Source organism: Crocodylus porosus, unplaced genomic scaffold, assembly GCF_001723895.1.
Source record: "Crocodylus porosus isolate Cpor-Errol unplaced genomic scaffold, CroPor_comp1, whole genome shotgun sequence".
Taxonomy (NCBI): Eukaryota; Metazoa; Chordata; order Crocodylia; family Crocodylidae; genus Crocodylus; species Crocodylus porosus.
In genome coordinates, this window is record NW_017728933.1 from 8,010,269 (window position 1) to 8,022,134 (window position 11,866).

The window sequence follows — 11,866 nt, forward strand, 5'->3', positions numbered from 1 at the left end:
GGTACCTGGGCGAATCATGCAGCTTGCAATGTGTATTAGTTTAATAACAAGCTTCAATATCCTTCCCTCTTCATCAAGCTGCCACCATGAGAGCAAACCTTTAGTCCCTCTTGGTTATACTTTGCAATATAATCCCCCTCGAGTATTAGTTGTAGTGGCTGAAAAGGTCCAGAGAGGAGTGTGGGGTGGTATAAACAGGACCTAAGAGGAATGGAGTGACATAAGAAAAGCTCTGGCTTCTCTCCATCTACCATCTCTGGCTACCCACTATGGTCTGTTTTTTCCTCCTGAGGGTCACTCCCTCTTCTGGCTGCAAGTTCCCGGTGGAAACAGCTAGACACTCTCCTCTTCCTTCGTATCAGCTTCCCTAGCCATTGAGGCTCTGCACACTCTGGCACTTCTGGATGTTGGAAGCACCAAGCACTCTGTGCACCACAGCTCAAGAATGATTTAATGGGATTTTTCTATTTATGGTCCCACAGTGGGTACAACTGACCACCAGGCTGAGGTCTCTGCCAAGGCCTGTGCCCCTTCTCAGGTCCCACTTAGCTCCCATCGCTCGGCGCTCAGCTCGGGCTGGCCCTCTGCACAAGCGCGAGTTGCACCCAGACAGAGTGAGATATCCCAGCGACTTAAAAGAAAGTCAAATACAATAAATAGACGTGCCAACTTCAATCATCCACTGAGCAAGCTCTGCACACTCAGGCGTGAGCATCATGTCCATTCACTTTTAAGAGCCTTTCGCATGTTCTTGTGCAGGGACCTGGCGACATGCTTTGAAGGAATCCAGGGAAATGCTGACAGCAATGACTGATGAGTCTCAATAGCTAGGGTCTGCTCTTACACAAACTGCCTTCATCAGCAACTTGCTGCTCCCATCAGTTAATCTTCTTGCAAAAGGTACACTACTGGTACATTTGTACATTTCCTTTCCCAGTAACCTAATCTACCATCTAGTTTATGCATACGTGCTCTGAGCTTTTTTATTTTTTTTTTAAGCAATCAATCTATCCAGCTAGGAGCTGCAACTGAATTTAAATACCAGAGTTTTCATTATCTCCAACATGGAAAAGAGAGAAGGGGGGCGACACTGGAAATACAGTGAAATAAATTCCAATCTATTGAACAATATATTCAAAGGTATGTATATTTCTGCAACCATATAATGCCTAGTATATTTTACAAAATCTATTTCTGCAATAATGAGAATATATTTTGAAGGTCTATTGTGAAAGCCTTTTGCCTGGGTTCTTGCTGTCCTCCCTTTTGACATACTTTTAATCTTTGAGAACTGTTTCTTATTACTCGTACTCCTTTAGCCCTTGGAGACCCTGCTGGAGGTCCTGTTGTCCTAGGCACTGTACAGGTGCATGGTGATGGACTTCCCCATCTCAAACATACCACAGGCTACTGGATGAGACGAGCAAAGGGCAGGACACAGAGAAGGTGAGTGACTTGACCGTTGTCCCTAGATAAATCAGTGGCAGGGCCAGGAACCGTACTTACCCCAGCTGACCCCTTAGTCAGCCCGCCATCCACTAGACTTCTCTCTGCCTAGATGCTTCAAGTTCATGGTAAGATTATATACATCTTGGGAGTGGGTGGTGACATGCATAAATAAATAATAAATGCCTAAATAAATAATAAATGCATAATTACCAAGAAAGCATTAGGGGTTACATACGAGATGACTTTGGCCCCATCTGTGCTTTTCACCATTATTTAAAAACAGTTTATATTCCCCAATGCAAGAGGCATAAAAAAGTAGAGGCTAGCCACCATACTACAGGGGTATAGTTGGTAGCCGTGTCGGTCTAAGGACACAGGCAGACAGGGTTCTTTGGGTAAATCTGATATCTTTTATTAGACCAACTCAAATAGTAGGAAAAATTCTTTTTAGCAAGCTTTTGGGTATAAATACTGTTTGTCAGGCTGAGGTTTTGGTGGAAGGTGGCATTTATTACTGATCTGATCCATCCATTTCCATAAGCTTTGGACCAGGCCACAACCTCACTTCCAATTCCATTTAGTAAAATCAAGTGTAAGGGTTGTCTCAAGAGGGATTGATATTTTATAAAGTGCAATTCCCCAGAGTACTAATTAATTAGTCACAGGACACAAAAGCACTCTCCAAGCCAAGCAGGGTGTCACCTTAGAGAGGATGACAGTCTGCATTTATAGCTAACCAGTATTTGAGTGAATTGCCAACTGGATTGTAGACCTCAAAAGTATCCAGATACTGACAGATGTAGACTATGACGTGGTTTTCTAACTTCCAAGTCAGGAGTAAACCACTGGCATCTCAAGTGGTGCCAGGGAATACTTTTTTTCGAACAAGGTGTGAAGTTGAAGCTGTGATGACTGGTAACTGCTAAATATCTTGGAGCACTTTTTACAGCACTGCCTCGTTCATCCGGGTGTCCAAGCTAAACTAAACTTGGGCTCATTGCTTTCTACCAACCCAAAGCCTTTCTTGCTTTCCTCTCCCTACTCTGTTTTACCTCTGGGTGACATATCCCTTAATTTCTCATCCAGAGCTCCCATGTGTATTTGTTCTGGCTTCTCCAGAGGTGTGGCTGCATTTTGGTGGCATGTGAGGTGTTTCCGGTTTGTAAATAACTCTGGGGTATTTTTGCGAGGCACTGAATAAATGCAATCTCCTGCATGGCTTCGGGTCATGGTGACTGTATGATCTCCGACGCACAGCATTGCTTCGCTCAGCAAAGTTCATCGTTACACAGGATGTAGCACCGATTTGGTATCGGCTCCATCCATTGAGGTCAATGGAAAGATTCAAAAAAGGGCTTTGGTTCAGACTTTGGGCAAGATGGGCCTGTCATCTGTTTGCCTCAAAATAGCATTGTAAAGTCACGCAGCCCAGCCAGGTCATTTGCTAAACCGTGGTCCGAGCACACACTTCTGTAACCCTAACCAATACCTGCCTGTCATCTGCTTTGCACGTTGTAACAGTAGCAGGGGCTCAGCACTGAAAGAAGTTCCCTTTAAAAATAAACGGAAATGTATCCCCCTGGAATAAATAGAAACATGTCACACCCATGCAAGCGGATGGATTGGGTTTCTTGTGCCGGTGAGAGAAGGCAGCAAAGAGGGTTTCCCACCTGTGGAGCCTGTGAGTTATGGGCTTTTTCTGCTTGCGAAAGAAATGTAATACCGACATAGCCGCAGGCAGATCACGGACACCGTGCCTTAATCCTCCCTCCTTACCTCCAAGAACATGAGCACCAGTTGAGCATCTCTATTTCTATTCCTCCCATGTGCCCATACAGGGAGCAGCCCGCAAAAGGCCCTGTCCCCAGCAGCATGAACATTTGGACCAGGTGTATTATAGGGTGGAGCTGGAAAGGCTTTCAGTAGTATTGAACGCCAAAACACAATTGCTTTCTAAGCAAAGTCAGGTTAACTTTCCACTTGAAAGAGCTGCACGCTCAAAAGTCCTTGAGCAGGACAGACCCTCAGCTGGTGTCAACTGGGCAAGGGATGAGTATTTCTTAAGAGCCCGTTCTATGGCAATTTATATTTCGTTTACACTGAGTTCAGATACGCTCAAGCCTTAAGTTCTTCCTTACCTTTAATTAAGCCTCCCCACCCTGCCCGGCCTTCTTCAATACAAGAAAAAAGAAATCTCCTTGGTAGGACTGAGTGAAAAACAGAGAATGCAATCAACACCACCTAGGAGTAAAACCCTGCATGGACAGAAGAAGGGCTGGAAACCTAGCAGCCAACATTTTTAAAACATTTCACAATTTGACCGCTTTTTGAAATCTTCACAAACAGCCGAAATTCAGAGCAGCTGAATTTTCCATGGGAAGATCTTTCCCCAAACCCCTTTGCAGAAAATAGCCTTTCCAAATAAATGGAAAGCATGAGTTTTTTGGTTTAAAAAAATCAGGTTTTTATCAAAAAAAATTAAACCACGTAATTGTTCCCTATAAAAATAGTCACTTGGAGTATCTCAATGAAAAGTGGGGTGGGGGAGTTCATCATCAAAAAACATTGTTTTCCTGGAGGGGGGGAATTCTGGCCAGGTCTAGAAATTGCTTTAAAGCTAGCATGCTAATAATATAAATGCATTTGCACCCAGGGCCACATTTTTTGCATGTAGTCTATGCAGTTGTTGTCATGCAGGCTGTGTGGTTGTCGGTCAGGTTGTTTTTGGAGCCTCTCACCTAATCCCTGGGGAAGTCCCACAAATAGCAATAGTAATATTCCATTTTCTTGTGCCTTCTCCCTTTCACCTGTTTGGTTCAAGGGGGGCTCTTGACTTTCTTTTTTGCTTTTGTTTTTGTTGGTTTTTTAAAACTTTTTCAGCCCCTTGCTTACTGAGTCAAACGTATCCCTCTGCAGAGAGCTGGCCCAAGACCTAAGTATTTTGTAGCACGTTAAGTGATGCGTGGACTTTAAGGTCATTCTGTTGCGCAGGTACAAATTTCACCTTGTCTTAGTTTATCCCTGCGTAACACCTGGGAATGCTTAGCAAGGAGGCAGGGCTTACAGCAAAAACGTGGCCCCCAGATCAGGTCATGCAAAACCTTATTTGGAGCCTGTACAGGAGAAATCATGCACGGGGTTGCCCCTTTGTAATCCGAGCGCAGGGGCCTTCTGAGTTCAAACAGTCTGAATTCACAAAGGCTTCGTTCAGTCTCTTCTGCCACAGGCCCAAAGAAACGTTTCTTGGGTGTGCACGCAACGATTTGCAGTTCACCTTTTAAACAACACTGTCCTCCAATCAATGCCCCCCTTTCATGTTTCATCACAAGTTTTTTTTTACGCAGCCAGCCAATGGGGCTTTGCCTTTTGCCGAACATGTTTCTTTTCCCGGTTCTATTTCTTTTTTCCCCGGTGGGAACTGTACAGAGACTGATGGTTTTACTTTACATGAATCACTGATGATCTAACAAATTAATTACCTACTCTTTCCCTTTTTACTGAGCGAGGTCATGAGGGGTTTCACGGGATCAGCCTACCACCCCTCGCTGGTGGTATCATGGCTCCTATTAAAGACTGGAGTCAAATGTCAAAATTGCCAGTTTAGGTTAGAATCAGATTTAAATGTATCTTATTATACACAGAGGCACACAAACTCAATATGTCATCTTTAATGGTTCAGAACAAAGCCTAGAAAAATAGTGTCCCGGCACACAGGAATTTTATAACCTTTGATATATAGCTTTCATTATTAGTAATAATTTCTGTAACTGCATCCGGATTCACAGGGACACACCATGAATAATAATTCTACCTCTTGATTCATTCCCTGTTCCCTCCAGTCTTTTCAGGGGGACCCAGAGTCCAGAAGTTACTTTCATCCCAGCAGTTTGGCACCTTCAGAGCTTCGTTTGGGAATAACACCCTGAAAAAGAGTTCCAGCTCGGTTTGCTGCACAACAGCAACATTTTGCTCGTGTTTTACCTTCTAAAACCTGTCTTTAGTTGTATTGTGCATTCCCCCCATTTTTGGCCACCCTCCCAACATGCGTGTCACATTAAATTCTAATTATCAAGACAGCACTTCACCTAAGTCATCGACAGGCCCAATTATTTCTAATGCATGCATGCAAAAAAAAAAAATCCCCACATGTATACGCATACACACAAAGAAATGAACAATAAAAAGGCGTTTGCTAACCTCCGCCTTTTTTCACAGTCAGGCTTCAAGTTCACATGTGAATTTATGCCAGTTTTGACATTAGCAGGAAAAATTAACAGTTCTCGCAAAAAAAAAAAAATTGAAACTTGCACAAAAGAGGTTTTGTGTTTCAAGCAGAATAAATTATAGTGTGATGTTATTAAAACACTTAGTTGTTAAGTTGCCAAGAAAATCCAGTATATTCACACGGACTCAAGGACCTGTCTCCATGCAAAGTAATTAAATTAGATTTATGGGCTGCATTACATCAGTGTTTGATAGTTCATTTTTCCTTTCTTCATATTTTGTCCTGCTTTATTAGAGCATGTGACAGATGGTAAAAATAGTGTGAAGTTTCTTGGCCCTGTGCTAAATCCCCCTTCGGTAGTATATCTCTCTTCTGTCAGTTCTCCCCAGCGATGATAAATTAACCTCTCCTCTTCTATCCCGAGTGTGGCAGTAAAGCACTCTTTGACACAGCACTATCACTTTATCTTAATCTGTGCTGTTCTAGGGGTGGGACAGAGAAGGGGGGGAGCGAAAAGGAAAGGAGATGATGCAATTGCTACCATGAGTTTAAAAAAAAAAAAAAAGAAAAGACTTATTGTGTCAAAAAAAAAAAAAGGGTAGGGAAGGGTGTTGATTTATATTATCTGCTTTGTTGTATTTTTTTTTCCTTTGCTGTTTTCTCTGTTCCTGCCAAAGTGGAGGGGGTATGGCTGGGGCAGGATTTACTAGCACTGGGGCTCCCAGTGGCTGACTTTCCAAGGCACCCTCTCTCTCTGATATGGTAGATGGAGGGTCTTTTTCTCCAGAAATCCGGTATTATTTATCTCCCAGTGTCCCTGCGTGCTGCCTTTGCAAGAAGGCAGCACACAAATCAGCTCAGCCCTGCAAAGGCCTCAGCAACCACTGGAAGGTAAATTAAAAAGTCTTCCCCCCACCCCCCCAACACACGCACTCCTGCCCCGCTTCATCAAGGCTTTATGGTGTGCACTCAGATGACAGAAACCTCCCCACATCCTCCACCCTAGCGCCCCTGCCCAAAGAAAGACTAATGCAGGCACTGGGAAATGGTGCCACTTTGACTTCTGCAATCCCACAGGCTTTCCGCTCCGTGTTTTCTGTTAAGTGCTGTGTAAATAATTATCTTAATCTACTACCCAATGCAGAATAATGGGAGGGTTAGAGATTTGCAAGCCCTGGGTAGGTGAAGGGCCCACTCTGCCACCAACTTCCAGCACAACCTTGGGCAAATCACTTAACATGGCTGTGCTGAAACAGGGACTAGCATTACCATCTCCTAGTAGAGGTTTCAAATCTTTTCATGACTGTAAGCGTAGCTACACGTCCAGCTTATTGTGCCAGGCAACAGCATCCACCAACGCACTCTGATGCTCTACCTCGGCTACCTCCTGAACAAGAAGCAGTATGGCCACATTTGCACAGCTCTTGGGGCGGGCAAATTAGCGCCATGCTAACAAGGAGTGCGTAGAAACTCTTAGATGTATGTGGGAATGTATTTAGACCCAGTCACCTTAACTTTAAAGTAAATGGGATCTGGAGTAGGATTGGGGGGGGACTGTCTGCACTGTGCTTCTAGCCCTTCTCTTTGACTTGCCGCATGACCCTAAGGAAGGCACTTGACGAGACCCCACAGTCCGTTCATATAGAGCAGGCAGAGGTGGGCAAAATGCAGCCCAGGGGGCCAGATGCAGCCTGCCAGGCCATTCTCTCTGGCCCACGGGGCCCCTAAAAAATTTTAAAAATTAATATTAATCTGCCCTGGGCTGCCCTGCCTCACTGGCTTGCCGAAACTCAGTAAGCGGCCCTCCGCCCCAAATAATTGCCCACCTCGATATAGAGTGTCAGCTCACAGAGACTGCCTCTCACTTTGCATTTGTACAGCGCTTGGCACAAAAGAGGAACCGATCTCACGAAGGCTTGTGAGACAAGCCACCCAATGCGTGAACGCAGAATTAGCAGGGATGCCTCTGTGTCAGCATCGCAGGAGTCGTATAAGGCACACTCGAGCTAGCTTTCAGGTACGTAGCAGCCTAGTATTGGGAAACGCAATGCAACCCTGTGAAACCCATCCGAGACGCTGGGAAAATGCATGGGGGACTAGTCCATGCCGAGCTTTGTGCTGACGGAGCCGAACTACGACTGGCAGCCCCAGACTAGCTAGGGTGGGTAGCTTGGGTGTGCTTACACTGTGCCGCAGCCGCAGCAATGGCTGCAGTGTAAGCAATATCCTTAGGTGTGGTGAGAGGGCGAGAAGCCCAGTCAGTCGAATTCCTCCTTTGATACTGCATTGCCTGCTCTCTCCATTTAAAAGCCAATTCCTGCCTTTACAGGGACCATTTACTGTGCATCTTTCTTTCCTCCTCAGCCAGATTTCAGCTCCAAGCAGTTGATTGAAGTGTTCAGTCACCTGGACCGTAACTAAAGAACACAGGATATTTGTCACAGACAAGAATGTAATCACTTTCCACATGGAGGTATATTTCTTCCAAGCATCCTCTGTTCAGTGAGAAGGCAGAAAAGGCGAAATGTGGAGTCCAAGGTGTTGGCACTCCACTCAGTTATACTGACGTAAATCAGGAATAACTTTACTGCCAGCAATGAACTTTATCGCACTGATGTAAAACCATAGGGTGAACCTATATAGTGGAATCCATACTTACACACGTTCCTACACCTCGTTAGACGGGATTGTATTGTCTGAGTCTGTCAAGGTGAAATGGCTAGTAGTGACCTCCTCTTTTTCTTTAAAGTGGCCCCAAGAGAGACAGGAGGAACCCAATTTGTTGGGACAAGCCCAACGGTAAATGCCTATTTCACCAGGCCACAGTTTCTCTGTTGCTCACCTAATGTTATGGTGCACGGACAAGACTGGATGAGCAACATTTCAGAGGGATGCTGATTGCAGGAGCCCATTAAAGGCACAACTTGTCCCTAGTGCCACTGCCAAGGTGATCCATAAATGCTGATCTGGACTGGCCAATTGTGGAATGGACTGCAATCTATGTTATAGAGCTAAATGGCTCTTTTAGGTCATTATGGGCTATTAGATCAAGACCTTAAGGCCTAGCGATAGAATTTTTAATTCACAGATCAATAACCAGATAACACTAATGCTGGTGTCAATGCAAGTTAAGAACCTAAAGGAAATACTGCACAGTGCAGTGGGTGCGCTGATTCACAGCGAGGATGGACTTCAGCACGTCACATCCTGCCTCTGGCCCCAGTAAGACGCTATAAGAGGAATCAATGAAGTGCAAACGGTTTTTAGGCCTAAATACCTTATTTATATTTCAGTATGGGTTTCCTTTCCTTTTTAATATTGGGCTCTGTTTTCTGATTTTTAACTGAATGAGGCAGTCTTTGGGGAGAGAAAATCTGCAGGTACTTAATTCAAGCAGATGCCCACTGTTTCTATCCTCCATAAAGCCTTTGACACTATGCTTTCAGAGCTATGCTACAGAAGAGGCAAACTGCCTGCCTACTCAAGGCGGAGGCATCTGGTTTGCCTGAAGCAGATAGCTGTCAATCACGAAAGCAAAGGGGATCCTTCTAGACAGGTACCTCAAAAGCACAAGGAGGGCAACCGTTGTAGTGCTATGGATCTGACCCAAGCTATGAAATACTGGAAATACCTTTTGACGTACCTGTCTTCTGAGGTTTGCTGCTTGCTGGGAATAAGTTGGCAGCTCTATGTCAGTTTGGTTTTTCATTGATTCATTTGTTTTTCTGATAAGAAACTTGAGCTGTTTCAGTTCTCAAAAGAAAAGAGCCAGATATGGAGGTGAATCCCAGAATGGTTTGCATTCTTTGTGTGACCATCAACATCACTGCTACTACTGAGATTGATATTAGTAATTTGTTAAAATAGGAGCCCGCACCCCGCTCAAGATCGGCTGCCCATTGTGTTAACAGTGCACAAATAGACAGTGAAGAGATGGGCACTGCCCTAATCTAATAGCAAGATGCAGGGGTTAAAAGAAATCAGGGGCTGATGAGATGCATCGCCTCACCACGTTGCCACCTTTCACTCCAAGCACAAGCGACCTGCCTTCTCCAATATCCACACAGCATATACTGGACAGTTAGAAAACTGAAGCTAAGCACATGCATTTCTCCCTCCAGGGACAGGTTAAGAGAGAGCAAGCTGCACATGACAAATGCCGGTGACATTGCTGAATGCAGGACCGGAAGATGCTTGGCTGCTGGAATGATGAGGCAAGATAAGAACAAGAATAGGACAAAGTAATAATTGTGGACTGGATGGCCACATCTCTTTCCCCTTATTTCCTGCTGTGTTATACTGGAACCTGGAGACCTCGACCATAATCAGCCACCCATTGTTGCTGGGCGCTACACAGACACAGTGACACCACTCAGACAGCCTGAAGTCTAAGTAGACTAGACAGATAAATGCCAGGGGGGAAAAAACATCAGGTACGGGAGAGGAGAAAGTGAATTGCCCAAGGTCATGCAGAAGGTCAGTGGCAGAGCCACAGCTAGGGTCTCCTGTTTCCCAGGCCAGTGCTGTACATCCTGGGCAGGGCTGTCTCCCTCAAAACTCATCTCCCATTGACTATTTTTCCCCTTAGGCCCAGAACTGGAAAGAAAATGGGGTTGCATCCTATTCTTCCATCTTTGTGCAGCTCAGACCTGCAGGCCTGACTGTATTAGCTAGCCAATCAGATTTCATTATGAGCTGAAGTAATGCTTATCATTAAACCTGTAATTTATTTCTTCTGTATTTCATAAAATGTGAAATATTACCATTCTTCGGGTGCCCAGAGAGAATGGGGATGCTCCATTAAGTTCAACACTGCTCCTCCATAAGATGCAGTAATTATATGCAGCTTTTTTACAGCTAAATTCCTACTTGCAGATGCTAACAAAAGAAATAAGCTTTTAATCCAAACATAATTAATATGAATTACCTCCACAGTACACCCTGGCTTTGCACCATTAAACTTAATTTTTGTTTTGCATGATAATTGTGTTATCATTACCATTTATAGGAGAACTCAGGGACCTTCACTTTGTTTTCAGCCAAGACCAAAGGAACTGGAAATGGATATCTATGTGTTTGCAGCCTGAAAAGTCAGGAGGGAATTACTGGATTTGTCCAGCCTTTGATTTGTCTTCCCTATGGTCCATCACACTGCATCAGCAATGCAGAGTTTCTGCAACACCATCTTCCTTTTTTTCTCATTGCCACTAAGTGTGGGGAGGTAGTGCTGTCCTTGGACCATTTCAGGAGTCCAGTTCCAGATGAACTTGACCTGACTTGTGCTTACATCTGAGCCACATGAACTCTGCAGTTTTTAACACAAGCCCATGGCATTCCCAAGGAGCTTGGCTTTGACGGTGGGCTTGCTTAAATGTATTCCTTCAGTCCCGGGGATTTCTTACAGTCCCAGCTCACTTTGTCCTACTCCCTACAAGCCATCACTGAGTCTCGGAAGCAGGATGGTGCTGGGGGAAGTCCTCTTCCATTTGGAAAGAAGCTCTAAAAGACAGCTTACCTTAGGCGGCTGCAACACATGCCAGTTTTTGCCTTTGTCTGCTTTAATAATGCATTTTATGACACTGCTACAGTTCGTGACTTCCCCAACAAGAGGTGCAGAACCAGCCGGTGCCTGAAGCGGGGATGTGTGTGTGCATCCGTGTATGTGAAGGAATGCTCAGAAGAAAACCCCTTCTGGAAAGGCACTTCAAATACCAGGCCCACCGGGAGACAGCTGAGCCTAGGAGTCATGCTTCCCCTAATCCTGCTTACCATATCCCAGACAGACAGAGGTCTGGCCCAAAGCTCTTTAGTGTCTGAGGGCATTCAGTACGCAGGTGGTTGGACCCCTCTGATAAAGCCCCCGTGAGCTATTCAGTCATCGTGCCAAGACTCTGACTCTCTGCTCAAGAGATGGCAGGAGATTAAGCAAGAATGAAAACCCATTTACTTTTTGAGGAATGCAAGGATCGGCGTGGGCAGCTGCCTCTGTAGGTCCCAGCATGGGCATGGACTAGAAGGAATTTGGCCTCCACGACAGCTAATTCGATAGCTAATTTGTTTGTCTCGACCATCCCCTGCTTACCCGTGCCTCTGCATACTTTTCATGAACACAAACACCCATGTCTCCTAACTATCTTCCTGTTCCTGCACTGGCCTTGCAGGAGGAGAGGGTGTAGGATGAGGGCGACAAGT

General features: G+C 45.0%; 1 long non-coding RNA gene across 1 annotated transcript in view; it reads left to right on the plus strand.

Moving 5' to 3' along the window:
• The window catches only part of LOC109317447, a 30,053-nt gene extending 19,295 nt beyond the window's left edge, over positions 1-10,758 (plus strand). The window contains exons 3-5 of the long non-coding RNA XR_002103050.1: positions 1,320-1,446; positions 8,039-8,147; positions 9,796-10,758. This is a non-coding gene — a long non-coding RNA (uncharacterized LOC109317447). The remainder of the gene's footprint in view (positions 1-1,319; positions 1,447-8,038; positions 8,148-9,795) is intronic.
• The last annotated feature ends 1,108 nt before the right edge of the window (positions 10,759-11,866 follow it).